This window comes from Siphateles boraxobius, unplaced genomic scaffold (assembly GCF_051911475.1).
Source record: "Siphateles boraxobius isolate OS27281-9 unplaced genomic scaffold, OSU_SipBor_1 130, whole genome shotgun sequence".
In the NCBI taxonomy this organism is placed as follows: Eukaryota; Metazoa; Chordata; class Actinopteri; order Cypriniformes; family Leuciscidae; genus Siphateles; species Siphateles boraxobius.
In genome coordinates this window covers 24,181,388-24,196,304 of record NW_027508734.1, presented here as the reverse complement: position 1 = coordinate 24,196,304, position 14,917 = coordinate 24,181,388, and the positions used below count along the sequence as shown (strand labels likewise).

Sequence of the window (14,917 nt, the reverse complement as noted above, 5' to 3'; positions counted from 1 at the left end):
GTAATATGCAAATTACGAGACGCCTACGTCATTAGACAGCAGCGCCTCAGAAAATAGACGTAGGCCAGAGAATGACGGACTCTGCTTAGTCTTAAGATATCCACTCTGTAGCACAAGGAATGTTTTCATTTTTAACCTCGTTCCAACTTGTCATTGTTAATTAAACGAATAAACGCCACAAAACACGCTAGTTCACGTGTAAGCATAAGCGTAAACGTGAAGAAGGCAGGTCCCCTTTAGATGCATGAATGGTACGGCCCAGCCTCCGGCTGACTGTATGCGGAACCAATTTGGCGGAACTCACGCTCGTACAGTGATGGGAGTGATTCTTTTCAGAGAATCGGTACTTTTGAACACATCCTTTTAATAAACCGGTTGTTTTTCATTTTCTTCTTTATTTATTATGTATTTCTCCGACAATGCAATCTATCAGTGCAGTGATTTTATTGCAACAAAGAATATAACATTTACTAGCAAAAAACGAAATAAAAAGGGAAATTCTGAAATGAACTAAAGCATACACTATACTGTAGAAGAGTCTTACAAACAAATGACTTATTAAAGTTCTCAAATCAATTCAAATATACATCAACATCTTTCTTTAAGAAAGAACAGGCTCATAAATCCACTTGAGTGGTTCTATGTCAACATGCGGTACACAACAACAAACTGAAAAAATGATAATAGAATTACACCAATGACACATCAATAAATTGTTTAATATATTTTAGCAATTAAAAGGTTTGTTGTGTACCGCGTGATGACGTAGAACCACTCAATTTCCCATTTAATTTATAATTCAGCGTATAGTCATAAGGATTAGTGATCATTTACGTTTTTATTATTATTATGTATGACGGCTTTATAGTCATACATAATAATAATGATAATAATAATAATACAACTATAGAAGTAACTTCTTTTTAGCCCTATCAGTTCCCTCCAAATTCTCTTTCTATCAATTAAAACATCGATTCCCAAATCAATTACTAATCGGACTTGTCCGAGAGAGGCAGTTCTCTGTTCTGTCAGTTGGTGACTCAAGAACCACTCCGGCCGATTCAGATTGATCTTTTTTTTACATAAATAACAAGACAACACATTAAAACAGATGCATGCATGTGGAATTTAGCTAGAAGGAAACATAAATTAATTAAGTCATATTTGTAATGCATTCTTTTTTGAGTATTAATTTCAAACAATCCAAACAAATCCGACTCAGACTGAACTGAGAACAAATCTTTGAGAACCGAATAAAACTGATTCATTGAAAAGAACCGACTCAAACGAACGATTCTATCACGAATCGGACGTCGCTATCATCATACAGTCAGTTTGCAAGCAGAGAGAGAGAGAGAGAGAGAGAGAGAGAGAGAGAGAGAGAGAAGGAGGACGACGGCGACGAGCGGCGCTTATCTACAGGCACAATCATCACCGCATCACTGACTGACCAGCTACCGCAAGACACGGACGTGCAACGTCGCGTCGTGCCACTGTCACATCATGCGTTCTTCATCGTATGTAGCGATTAATGTGTTTTGAGACGCTGTTTCGCCGCAGCAGGGCCAGAGATACACCGCTGAAACGAGTGGCAGTGGCGTTGACGTTAGCCCCTGGAGGTCAGTATCTCTTTCATTCCCATTCTCACTTATTGTAACTGATATATGATGTTTTGCTCTGGATCAGCGGTGCAGTGTTTATATGGAAGCTGACTTCGTTATAACGGTGTAGACATGTACGCAGCTGTTGTGTAAGCAGCTTTGACAGCTAGCTATTTGATCCTGTTAGCTACTGCTAGCAGCTGATCATTGTTTTTCACTGTATAAACGTGCATTACTCTGTATCTCTGCTCATAATATATGACAAAAGACTTTTAAATGTTAGGAGAGCCTAATAACAAGGCTGTCGATAGGCAGAGCTCTCATCATTAATCGATGTCCTCGTACTCAGTGCATTTGATGAGGCTGAATGTTATAAACAGTGGTTTAACATCACACCCGTTTCCAGATCTGAACCCATTCTTGCAATATCCTCTACAGATCTCCGCCTTTTTAGCCTCCGGACCAGAGGTCATAAGGACACAGGTTTTCTCTCCAGAGGGGGTTAGGATGTAACGTTAGTGCTGTAGTAATGTCATGATGATGATGATGATGATGATGTAGATACAGGAAAAGCTTGGCCATCATGCAGTGTCTGAGTGTCACCTCTCTGACTTTGTAAACCTTTCTGTTTTGGAATAGCTGCGACATCAGGTCGTGTATAAGATGACTTGGGTGGTGTTGTTACTCTCTTGGGTGAAATGTGAGACAGCTCTTTGCCTTTGTCAGTTCAGCCTGTTTCCTGTCACCGTTTGCAAAGTATTTTTTTATTCAGTGGAAGAATCCATTCAATTGAGCTTATAAAATCACAAATATATTATGAGCACTAATTTGGGCGTGGAAGTACAATTCAGTTTACTACTTGATGCTGTCTTTGATGTAGTTCATCACTGTGTGTCAAAACGCAAAGTGTCTTTTAAAAGTCAAATAATATGTTAAAATCCCTGTATTGGATTAATTCTGGAAGGAAGGCATAATTATTTTCACAGCAATACACTTTCATCTCTCGTATATGAATGGGTCAGATGAGGGTAAGTAGTATAAGTGTCAGTATACTTTAATTCTGGAATTGGTCTCCCACTCCCTCTCCCTTTGAAAAGTTTCATTTTTATAATGACAGATAAAATCTGTGTAGTGTAAAGTGAATAGTTCATACTGTACATTTTAATGAGGTATATAGGATAAATGTCAGAAATGAACGGAGTGCATTCAAATCGTTTACTGCACGGCTAGCCGTGGATTATCCAGCTTATACCATGGTCATTTGCCAGCATTGACATGTTAAAGCGTTCATATATGTTTGCAGTGCTAATTTTGACTGGAAGGGTTAAAATTTTATTTTTGTCAGCTACCCCACAGAGACCGAGATTAAGTAGGTGTCGGTGCGTTAAGGTTAGGGCTGTGCGATTAATCATATTTCGATTTTTGTGTCCAACGATTATGAAAACAAGATAATCAAGATAAAACAATTATCGTGCCGCTGCCTCATAATGTCCAGCTCACCTTCCTTTTCTTCACAGTGGTGCACTTTCGTTCCTCACTAACATCCAAATCAGTCGAATAAGTGAGTGATGTAAAATGCAATCTACTTTTGATAAAGCGGGACGTGCTTTATATGAAAGGGGTGGTATAATGCCCCTTTTTACAGTGTGTAAAATAGGTCTCTGTTGTCCCCAGAGTGTGTATGTGAAGTTTTAGCTCAAAATACCCCACAGATAATTTTTTACAGCATGTTAAAAAGGTCCCTTTTTGAGGGTCAGTAAAACGGATGTGTATCCCTTTAAATGCAAATGAGCTTGGCACAGAGGGTGGAGCTTCAAGAGCATGTGTTTTAGCAGCTCCGATTACCTCACACAGACAAGCACTAAAATGTCAGAAACTGTTCTGCCTTTTATGTTTTAACTGGAGTCGGACAATGATGGAGAGACTCAAGAAGAAGTGACAACATGTAGAATGCAACAGTACGTTTCTGAATGGTTAGTTGATGAATTTATGTTGCTGATGTGGAGGTAACTATCTTCAACTAGCATATTCTGTCATAATAATCTATAAAATCATTTGTGTGGGAACTGTTGCATTTGTGTTACGTACTGTATTGCATGTGAAAAGACCGAAGCAACAGTGTGAGCAGCCTCACAAATGTGCTCTACTACAACAACTCTTCCTCTTCTCAACATGTACTGCGTCCCCGGGTGCGGGGTTTATGTAAATTTTAGGGTTAGTGATGTCACTAACCCGGGAGGAATGTTGTGTAGTCCCTACCAGCCGTTTGTTGTAGTCCTTAAAAGCGATTTCTTTAAAAGCAAATATCTTCCTTTGCTTTGAACTTTGAGCGTTGTAACTTTGCAGACTTTATGCTCAAACAGCAACATTACACACTTACTAAAGTTAGAAAAGTGAAATCATAATCAACCACCCCTTTAAACAGTGTAATTAAAAGCGAATTAAGCCGCAAAAGAGATGCTGTTCCCTAGGTGGCCTCCTGTGCACGCTCTCCGAGACGGGGTGCAACGCGCATAAGCAAAGTATATTGTGAGCTTCAGATACGCACCTAAACGGTCAAATAGCCTACACACAAATATGTTGAAATGCCGTTTTGGTAAGTATCCTTGTAAACACAGTCGGTATGTCTTCTGTGAATGTAAACACTTGAGAAACCCTGTTTGAAGCACATGTATAACAGTATATTGGATCCGTGCAGCTCTTAAAGTGACAGCAGCCAACATTAATGACTGCTGCAGTCATTAATGTTAATCAAACAAGAAAAGACTCTCTGCTCTTGAATGAATAACTTCTGTAGTTTTAAATAAGGATTAGCCTATATAAATGTATACAGCAGTGTTATTATTTTTTGACTTTTTTCAGTTTGTGTTGTAGGCTATTACTTATCTGAATACCACATACACTCACCTAAAGGATTGTTAGGAACACCTGTTCAATTTCTCATTAATGCAATTATCTAATCAACCAATCACATGGCAGTTGATTTAATGCATTTAGGGGTGTGGTCCTGGTCAATCCCTGACAATCTCCTGAACTTCAAACTGAATGTCAGAATGGAAAAGAAAGGTGATTTAAGCAATTTTGAGCGTGGCATGGTTGTTGGTGCCGGACGGGCCGGTCTGAGTATTTCACAATCGGCTCAGTTACTGGGATTTTCACGCACAACCATTTCTAGGGTTTACAAAGAATGGTGTGAAAAGGGAAAAACATCCAGTATGCGCCAGTCCTGTGGGCGAAAATGCCTTGTTGATGCTAGAGGTCAGAGGAGAATGGGCCAACTGATTCAAGGTGATAGAAGAGCAACTTTGACTGAAATAACAACTCGTTACAACAGAGGTATGCAGCAAAGCATGTGAAGCCACAACACGCACAACCTTGAGGCGGATGGGCTACAACAGCAGAAGACCCCACCGGGTACCACTCATCTCCACTACAAATAGGAAAAAGAGGCTACAATTTGCAAGAGCTCACCAAAATTGGACAGTTGAAGACTGGAAAAATGTTGCCTGGTCTGATGAGTCTCGATTTCTGTTGAGACATTCAGATGGTAGAGTCAGAATTTGGCGTGAACAGAATGGAAACATGGATCCATCATGCCTTGTTACCACTGTGCAGGCTGGTGATGGTGGTGTATTGGTGTGGGGGATGTTTTCTTGCCATACTTTAGGCCCCTTAGTGCCAATTGGGCATTGTTGAAATGCCAAGGCCTACCTGAGCATTGTTTCTGACCATGTCCATCCCTTTATGGCCACCATGTACCCATCCTCTGATGGCTACTTCCAGCAGGATAATTCACCATGTCACAAAGCTCGAATCATTTCAAATTGGTTTCTTGAAAATGACAATGAGTTCACTGTACTAAAATACCCCCCCATTCACCAGATCTCAACCCAATAGAGCATCTTTGGGATGTGGTGGAACGGGAGCTTCGTGCCCTGGATGTGCATCCCACAAATCTCCATCAACTGCAAGATTCTATCCTATCAATATGGGCCAACATTTCTAAAGAATGCTTTCAGCACCTTGTTGAATCAATGCCACGTACAATTAAGGCAGTTCTGAATGCGAAAGGGGGTCAAACACAGTATTAGTATGGTGTTCCTAATAATCCTTTAGGTGTGTGTACATCTTCCTGAAAACCTAAAGCTTAGTTTATTTAATTTGTATTTTTGTTCTGTTGTGTTTTTTGTCGATTTTGCTTGTAATTACTTTCTTTGTTCTTATTTTATTGCTGACTGTTTACTTCTCTTCTGTAACTGTTTTGAGGACTTTTACTTACATAATTAACCTATTAGTTTTTGCTGAAGTATCGAAAATTGTGAAATTTCACTGACCAGATCATATCACCCACCAATAATTGTGTTAAATAATCGTGATTTCTATAAATAAATGTATAATGAAGAATTAGTAAAGAAAATGCAAAACAGTGAAAAAATTAAATTAAATTCTGGCTCAATGTTTTGATGCTTATATCCTATCTTAACCATTTCATCTGTCACTGTTAGTTTCCCCTCCCCGACAGAGTTCAGTTTGTACATGATCCACAATTAGAGATCATTTGCCGTGAAGCTAATTGTAGAGGTTTGAAATTTGAATGCAATTGCACAGTCATTTCTCCTTCTTGGGTGTGGTTGTTGTCTATCCTCAAATATAAAGATGGAGATCTTTATCAGGTCTCCCTAAGCAAGTTGTCGTATATGACTCAACATTATAGGGATATTTCACTAGTCTCATAAATATTCAGCTGCAACTGCCTGTGGGAAATTCAACTCCAAGACTCTTTGGGGGTTGTTTTAGTTATAGATTTATGAGAAAACCAATGAGATTACCATATAATTTGTTTCTCTGTTATTGACTGGCCAGGCAAAATGCTTATTTTATCTCGAGCACAGCAGTAGCTTGAGGGGTGTGCTGTGAGCATGTGTGCTGCCAATGGGTGGGATGGCTTTTGGCAATCAACCTCTCTTCTTCCACTTCAACAAGTCTGAGTAATGCATCGCTACTGGCTTCAACAGTTTACACTGTATTTCTCCACAACTGGAGTTTTTGGGAAATTACAGTCAAATATTACATCTCATTGCAAATTGTGCAAACTCATTAATAGGCATTACCATGGTTTTGTGTAGCGCCTTGTCAGAATAAATGCATACGAATATTAGGGATACAAAGCTATAATTTTAGGCTGCTTGTGTTTTATGAAACAGCTGGACTGAGTGACCTCTGTATAAAATATTTCCCCTTGTAGTGGTACTTGGGACAGACAAGAAAGTGTTTTCATCTTCTGTCTATCTGATTGAAATCACAGTCTGCTCATTCAGTGGTAAGAATTTAATTGTTGTTTTTATTAATATTGTTGTCCATTTATTGAACTTTCATGCCTCTTATATGGTAATTATATAAGTTAACTCGCGCGCAGACACACTCGGTCTCTTTCGCACACTAGGCTTGTTTGAGATGAACAAAATCTGCGCAGAACCGATCACCGGTGATCAGCGCGTAATGCATGCCGGTTAGAAATGTGTCCGAGTGTCGGTCCGCCTTGCGCTTGACACGCTTGTCATGCTGACGTGTGTCAAAAAGCTCTCGCGAGCGCAAGGTGGACGTGTCGGATTCTGCAGTCGCGCGCAGTTGCTCTCCACCGACTGCGCTGATCAAAAGCATGATGGGAAACGACTTGCTGACGACACAGCTTAATGTTGATTGGTTTAAACAACCGTGATGTATTGTTCCCTTTTAAAATGTTTGATTTTAAAACTCGGATAGCATGTTGTATGTGTATATGTTATGTGTGAATTGCCAAACTCTTGGACAGTGCGATCTCTGGGTTATGCAATGTCATTTTATTATATATAAAAAAAACACATAGCCTATGTCTGTATTAAAGAAAAAATGATTGATAAACACTTATTTGGAATGGAATTCAAATCAAATCAAATCAAAATTTATTTATAAAGCACTTTAAAATCCAAAGTGCTGTACAGTAAAAACAATACATGAATACATAAAAAGCCATAAAACAAATACACAGCCATATGAACCAATAAAATCAATATAACCAAAGCTGGGTTATCAATTTCAATTACCAAAGGCCAAAGAATAAAGATAGGTTTTAAGAAGAGACAGACAATGATGAGACAATGATGATGCCTGTCTAATGTTCAAAGGTAGATCGTTCCACAATTTCGGACCTGCTACAGCAAAAGCATGGTCACCTTTTAGCTTGCGCTTTGTTTTAGGCATTAAATAACAAGTACTTTGGGTGTCTTGTTCATTATATTTATTTTCATATAAAGGCAACAGAACCTTAAATTACATCCAGTTTATTAGCAACACTGTGCACGAGCGTGAATCCCGCGATATCCATCATTGATCTCGCAGGTGTCAAATCCACTGCGAGAAGCGAGAACTGCCCGGCTTGCCTGCGCTTTTTTCACTCCTCCTCTAACATGCAGCCGCCTACTCTCGACTACATTACAGGCGAGGTAAGGCGCATCTCAAACAAGCCTACTGTCACTCGCGCAGACACACTCGGTCTCTCTCTCGCGCGCACGATCTCGGACAAACTCGGTCTCTCGCGCACGATCTCGGACAAACTCGGTCTCTCGCGCACGATCTCGGACAAACTCGGTCTCTCGCGCACGATCTCGGACAAACTCGGTCTCTCGCGCACGATCTCGGACAAACTCGGTCTCTCGCGCACGATCTCGGACAAACTCGGTCTCTCGCGCACGATCTCGGACAAACTCGGTCTCTCGCGCACGATCTCGGACACACTCGGTCTCTCTCTCGCGATCTCGGTCTCTCTCTCTCTCTCTCTCTCTCTCTCTCTCTCTCTCTCTCTCTCTCTCTTTCTCTTTCTTTCTTTCTTTCTCTCTCTCTTTCTTTCTCCCGCGCGATCTTGGACACACTCGGTTTCTCTCTCTCTCTCTCTCTCTCTCTCTCTCTCTCTCTCTCTCTCTCTCTCTCTCTCTCTCTCTCTCTCTCTCTCTCTCTCTCTCGCGCGCGCGCGTGCGATCTTGGACAGTCGTACACATTTTATGTGTATATATATATATATATATATATATATATATATATATATATACATGTGTATATATGTGTGTTTTTTCTCATATTTATTAGCTTTTTTTAGGCTATATTTAAAATTTTAGTTTTATAAATGTTAGTACTTCAACTTATTTTATTTCAGTTAGTTGACAACATTTTTGATCATTTTTGAATTTGAGTTTTCATCTGATATTTATATTGTATTTAATTTCAGATTTATTTCATTTAACAAAAACACTTTTAATAGTTTGTTTTTATTTAGGTTTGCTTTCTGTTATAGGATGTTTAAATTGAATCAAGCCCAACGGCCATATTTTTTTAACAATTTTGAACAATGTAGTTAGGTCACTTTTATTCTGCTTCATATTTGCCTATTGCAAACGCTTGTGTTTATAAGTAGGTTTATTGTGCATTCTCAATGTGGTGGTGGGGGTGCTGGTAAGAAATAGGCTTAAAAGTTAATCTCAGTGATGATGCTCACCTAGGTAGAATGAATATGGGCGGCAAAATAAATACGTCACGATTATGCGTCACAGATGGATGTTTGAAAAAGCTTGTTTTATACCTATTGTTTGTCCTGTTGCTGCACGACTCTCGATAAATTGAGAATTAAGATCACGATTCCAGAGGTTCTGACAAAATGTTTAATTGCTGCAGTCTATTTAAAATGTTGTTCATAGTTTGAATGTACTGATGTGATGTTGTCAATAGTTCAATAGACACATGCGAATCGTGGTGATTTAGGAATGAGATCGCGTGGATGTTTGAATCAAGATTGGAATTTACATTTTGACCATCACATCAAATGTTTTGTCAGTGCTAATCCATTTTAAGTGCTCCTTAAGGATTAAGATCATAGTTCTTTGCTGCTTCGAAAAAAGGCCTTTTGCAAACCAGCTGTGATAAGTGGGGGTACAATTTTTTTTTAAAGCCTCAGGGTGATGTTAACCCTACTGAACCATGTGATACAACCTGCAGTCTCTATGTGGATTGTTGAGACGTGGAAGCATTTGATGCTAAGAAAAAGAGCATGCTCATAGATCAAAGTAAAATGTCATGTTTAGATTTAGACTTTCCAGAGTTGCATAGTGTGTACTCATTGTTTAATGAATACACATTAAAGGGAAAATCACATTCACATTATGGTATTTAAATTACCACAATATTGACATAAAAGTAAAATTTATTACACATTTACTGATAAAACAAAATAAAATTCTTCCATATCGGGACTATAATGAAGAAAGACAGTAAAAAGAGTTTAAGTTTACAGATCTTATCTTTACAAGAGCTAAATGTTCCCAAGCATGTACTTCAAGACTATAAAGCCAATAAGAGACTATTCCCCCGCCTAGAAGACAAATACTTTTCCAATTACAGCATAATGAAAGGTATACCATAACCAAGCATGAAGAGCGATATACATCTCAGGATAAAGCTGGTTACACTGTTTTTTATCTGTGAAGAGGATTTTTTTTTTCATATTCATTTGTTATTTCATTAACATTAAGCACACAGACAGACAGCAGGTATTATTATATTGCTGGCGCTTTAAGACCTAATGCACAGATCCAATGTATTGACACATTTTCACCCAACTGCTTACATTCACTGACGGTTGACATGAATACTCACAAAGATGGCCATTTTGACAGAATCAGCATACAGCCTCAGGCTTCAGAGAAAGCTTTTAAGAGGCATGTCCCTTTAAAAATAGTGTCTTCACTTACTGATCCAAGAGGAAAAACATGCTCAGTGTTTGACGTCCTCTTGAGGTGCACATTGTTATCCTCGTAGTGACCAAGTGTGATTCTTTTCAGCAATTTCCTGGTTGTTCAGCTACGGATAACTCTAATGTATAGCAGAATCTTAACATCTTTCTCTGTGTTTTTTCTTTGCAGTCATTCTGACAGACCAGTTGAGTTCTGATCATTTAAGAAAATTCTTTCGACTTTTAGAAACGCATGAAAAGCCCTAAACTTCAGTCAGATCCATTACAGACGATGAAAGGCTTTACTGTGGAGAACTGAATGCAATAGCTGATTTATGATTTGCTAATTTTGTTTGTTAATTTCTCTGAATGGAAAGAAGCAATTAGCCTTGCTCATTTTCATTTTGCTCATGCTCGTTTTATTTTATTATAAGGCTGTTCATTGTCTTTCTGTGTGCATGGTGATTGGGACAGTGTATTGTCTGTTTAAAATAGCTGTCACAGCTGTGCTCATGAAAAGAGACTATATTGGTTTCCACGGTGACCATGTGGAATCTCATTACCCGAGGCTGATTGTAGAGCCATGAGGCAGCCACACTATGATTGACAGAGGACGAGATCATGTCACGTTTCCAATAGACTCGTGCACAAATATATGTTCCCTGGAGGTGATGAGGTCTGGGATTTGTTTTACGCTACCTAATTAACCGGGCAGTTTAGTAAAATAGAGGGCGCATTGAGTGTGTCATTACTTTACAGCTGCGCGTTATTGGCTTTGGATTAAACATGTTCTATGAGATGCTTCAGGAAAGTTATAACAAAAGCTAAAGTAAAAGTGTTTCTGTTGGGTGTGCAGCTTTGGGAATTTTTTTTTTAATAAAAAAAATTAAACACAAAGGTCTGTATTATAATGTTGCTAAGTAATTTAAATTGTTTTTTTACATTGTTATGTCATTGCTTGCAGATGGTTGAATGGCACATCACAGGGCTCGACATATTAACGCTTGTCCAGGACAAGTGGATTTTTTGAAGGACAAGTAAAAGAGAATTTTACTTGGCCGACCAGACAAAAAGCCTGATTAAAGCTTCAGTGATAAAAAATACCTAGGGAAGCATCGAAACGCGAGAATGATTCAGGTTTTATTACATTCAGTGTAAACAGCGATTGATAGTGCATAGTGTATTAACAGTAAGTGTATTAAAGTCGCACTGTTGAGGCTTGCACTGCCTATCTCTTTGTGAGAGACTTTCAGAGAAATCAAAACAAATGAGTGTAACTGCACAAAGAATCTCACAAAAGAAACATACAGTAAAAATTCATTTATTCAATAAATTGATATTCAATTTTTTTAATAACACATGATATAGTTAAGTAGCACAACATGACCAAAGATCAGAGCAGAACTATTGCGCATTCTCAAAGCAACACTCAGCGGTGTTTTGTTACTGAATGATTTGAACGAATCGGTTGAATGGATGAGGTCTGAAAATGGCACCCTATAGCCGTCGTGGTATTCCTATGAGTCCGCACTTTCGTGATGTAACTCCGCTTTGACTGTGGGGAAGAAGTCTGCTGTGAATATTTACCCTGAGGTAAATATAAATAAATATGCAGATTTAAGTATGTAAAAGCTGAAAAAACGCTCATTTTATTTTTCCGAATAAAAAATGTACACCACCAAAAAAATTTTTTCCCTCTGGACAAGTAACTTTTTTTACTCAAACAAGTGAATGACAGATCTACTTGCACACAACAAAGCTTAATGTCATGCCCTCAATATAAGATTAACACGTCATACAGTATCAACTCATTATCTACACAAATTCTTGTTGGCTAATTGTAACTAGGAGCTAAATGCTAAACCCTTATTTGTGGAATTAACTTACATTTTATACAGCCATGTTATGTTACTTTGTTGAGAATATAGTCTAATGTAATTAACAGCATCGTTTTGTAAAGCTATTGTTTTTTTAATCCTGTTTGTTTAAAGTATGTCTACTCATAAGTGACATTTTGTATTCATTTTATATATTTCATTTCACATTAAAGTAATATTGAAACTTAAACTGTGTAATATAAAAAATAAAAACCTACTTCTTGAAACCTAAAAATGTTAGTTTAGTTGTTTGACATTTAAATCTAGTTGTTTATAGACGCATTGTTGACCATGTTCACACTTAAGTCGAGATCATCCATCTTCCGAAACGTCTCTTAACGAGAAGAAAAAAAATAGTTGTGGCCCAATACAGTTTACCGTGAAGTGTATGTCATTGGCTTTTAAAATTCAGCCAGGATTGTAATTTGATTGTCTTGCAAGATTAGTAAGAAGATTTAAGTTACGATTTTCTGCAAAAAATATTATGTACGAGTATTTACGAGTAAAACGCATAATCTTTGCCTTTGGAAATGTAACTTAGTAAAAGTATTCAGTTTCAGTATTCCTCTGGTAAAGTACAAATTAACTATAATTACTCATATTCTTTACTCCCCTGCCCTACTTTAATGTCTGTTTTTAGGCATCCCATAGCTCATAGAAGTGATTTATGTCGGGTCAGTTGTGAGAGCTGTGATTTAAGAAAAGAAAAACATAGAGGTCCTGGTGTCAGATGAGCCGGGTGATGCTCAGAGGAAGAAATAGAGGCGTTATTGATCTGTTAGTCACAAACCATCTATCTTCTCTCCTACCTTCCACCACCTCTTCCCATCTGAGCTGTTGAGAGTGATGGAGGAAGAGCAGAAATTGCCACTCCAGCAGAAAAAAGAGGCTACTAATCACAGTGTGAACCCATTGGCTCCTCTCACATTAATACATCCCATTGGACTATGCCAAACTTGCTAACTGGGCTAGTCATTCAAAAGCACTTTGAGTCAAGTTTCAAGATACATTTATTTATTTCAGTTCTATCTAAAATTGTAATTTTCCAGTCTTCCAGAGGACTTGGCTAAGTGTAATACGTTTTGAGGGAGAAGGACGTTTTTTAATCCGTCCTTCATGTTTTGAGGAAAAGATATTCAAATAATTCTTATAAATTGGGTTTGACGTGGTTTTGTATACCGCAATCAGAAACTATTAAGTTACAATCAAGTAAAAAGAAAACACATCAACATTTTAATGTTTTAAAAATTATTAGGCCTATATGCTTATAAATTGGATGCCTTCAATTGTTCACCCTTGAACAAGATACATAACCTGCATTAACTGTGACAAGCCACAACAGAGAGTTTGTTAGTTAAAGTAATGTTAATTTCTTTGCACATTTACATTCTCTCTCTCTCTCTCTCTCTCGCGCTCTCTCTCTCTCTCTCTCTCTCTTTGTCTCTTTATTTTACAGTCGGCATGTATTCAAAATTTACACTATTTACTTTAACGCATATTACAATTGAACAATTAACCCGTGCAAGTTAATACACAGAAAAGAAATCTGAAAATTTGCTTCCATGCTGGAATGGCGTTTCCTCTCTGATGACGTCAGTTTGACGGCTTGGGTTGAATATCCTTAACCACTCCTCTCCAACCGTCAGTCTGCTAGGAGCGAGGGATGGAGAGGAGATGTGCTAAAATAAAACCCCAGCCACTATTCAATATTCCGTTTCACATAGAAATAAATCACAACACTGAATTGAAGTCGGTTGCAACTTCTAGTTCACGAGGACTTTAATAAACACAAAATATATTTAGCTGTGGTGCACAAATCTTGACAAAGGAACTCTAATGTCTGCTATAGAGTGAGTACCTGCTTAGTGTTGACCCTGAAAAGATGCTGCTGAATGCAGAAGTCCTTGTTTCGTGAGCCGTATGCAGTTACATAATATTGCATAATACCATCATTGCTATTATTATATTATATTATATTATATTATATGAAGGGTTCTGCTTTTGGGGCCACATGAGTTTTATTTAAAGAGCACCTATTACGCTTTTTAATTTTACCTTTCCTTTATTGTGTAATATAGCTGTTTGTTCATGTAAACGATCTGCAAAGTGACAAAGCATACAATCCACGCTTTGTAGTCCTGCTATTATTTCCATGACCTAGCTAAATCACCACGTTTCACATTTGCTGCTTTGGCCCACCCTTAAAGAACAGTTGACTAAGTGGTTTCCCTATGCTGAGGTGATGCTGTTTTTTTTCCTTTCTCACTTGTATGGACCATAGTTACGATAGATATAATACTGTTACAGCTGCTCATGAAGCCTCGGAACGGAAGCTGAAACATGGTGATGGATGGTAATAGGCGTTTCATGTCAAAAATGTGTTCTAAGCAGTTGACCAGTCACAACAGACTGGGCCAGCTTACCAATCAGTAGAGACTGGGCATTTTGGAAAGCCGGGCTGACATGAACTAAAACAGAGTATTTCAGGCAGAGGGTGAAAAGAGGTGCTGCATCAGTGTAAAGTATGTGAAAAAAGCCTTTGAATCATATAAATATATTCTAGCACACCCCAAAAATAAAACTGTTGTAAATAAGTGTAACGTAGGCTCTTTAATTCTGAGCTGTGATGTCAAGAAATGCCTTCCAACCATTAATTTCTTAAATTGATGAAGGGTTCAGGT

At 38.2% G+C, this 14,917-nt stretch overlaps 1 protein-coding gene across 50 annotated transcripts in view; it reads left to right on the top strand.

Moving 5' to 3' along the window:
- The first annotated feature begins 1,279 nt into the window (after nt 1-1,279).
- The window catches only part of madd (MAP-kinase activating death domain), a 63,186-nt gene continuing 49,548 nt past the window's right edge, over nt 1,280-14,917 (top strand). For 42 of the 50 annotated variants that reach the window (XM_077228819.1, XM_077228797.1, XM_077228813.1 and 39 more), the window contains exon 1: nt 1,333-1,619. The gene's annotated coding sequence lies outside the window, so the exon portion shown is untranslated. Of the gene's footprint in view, nt 1,620-14,917 lie in introns of all 50 variants that reach the window. The other 8 variants (XM_077228815.1, XM_077228808.1, XM_077228804.1 and 5 more) reach the window with 4 other exon arrangements.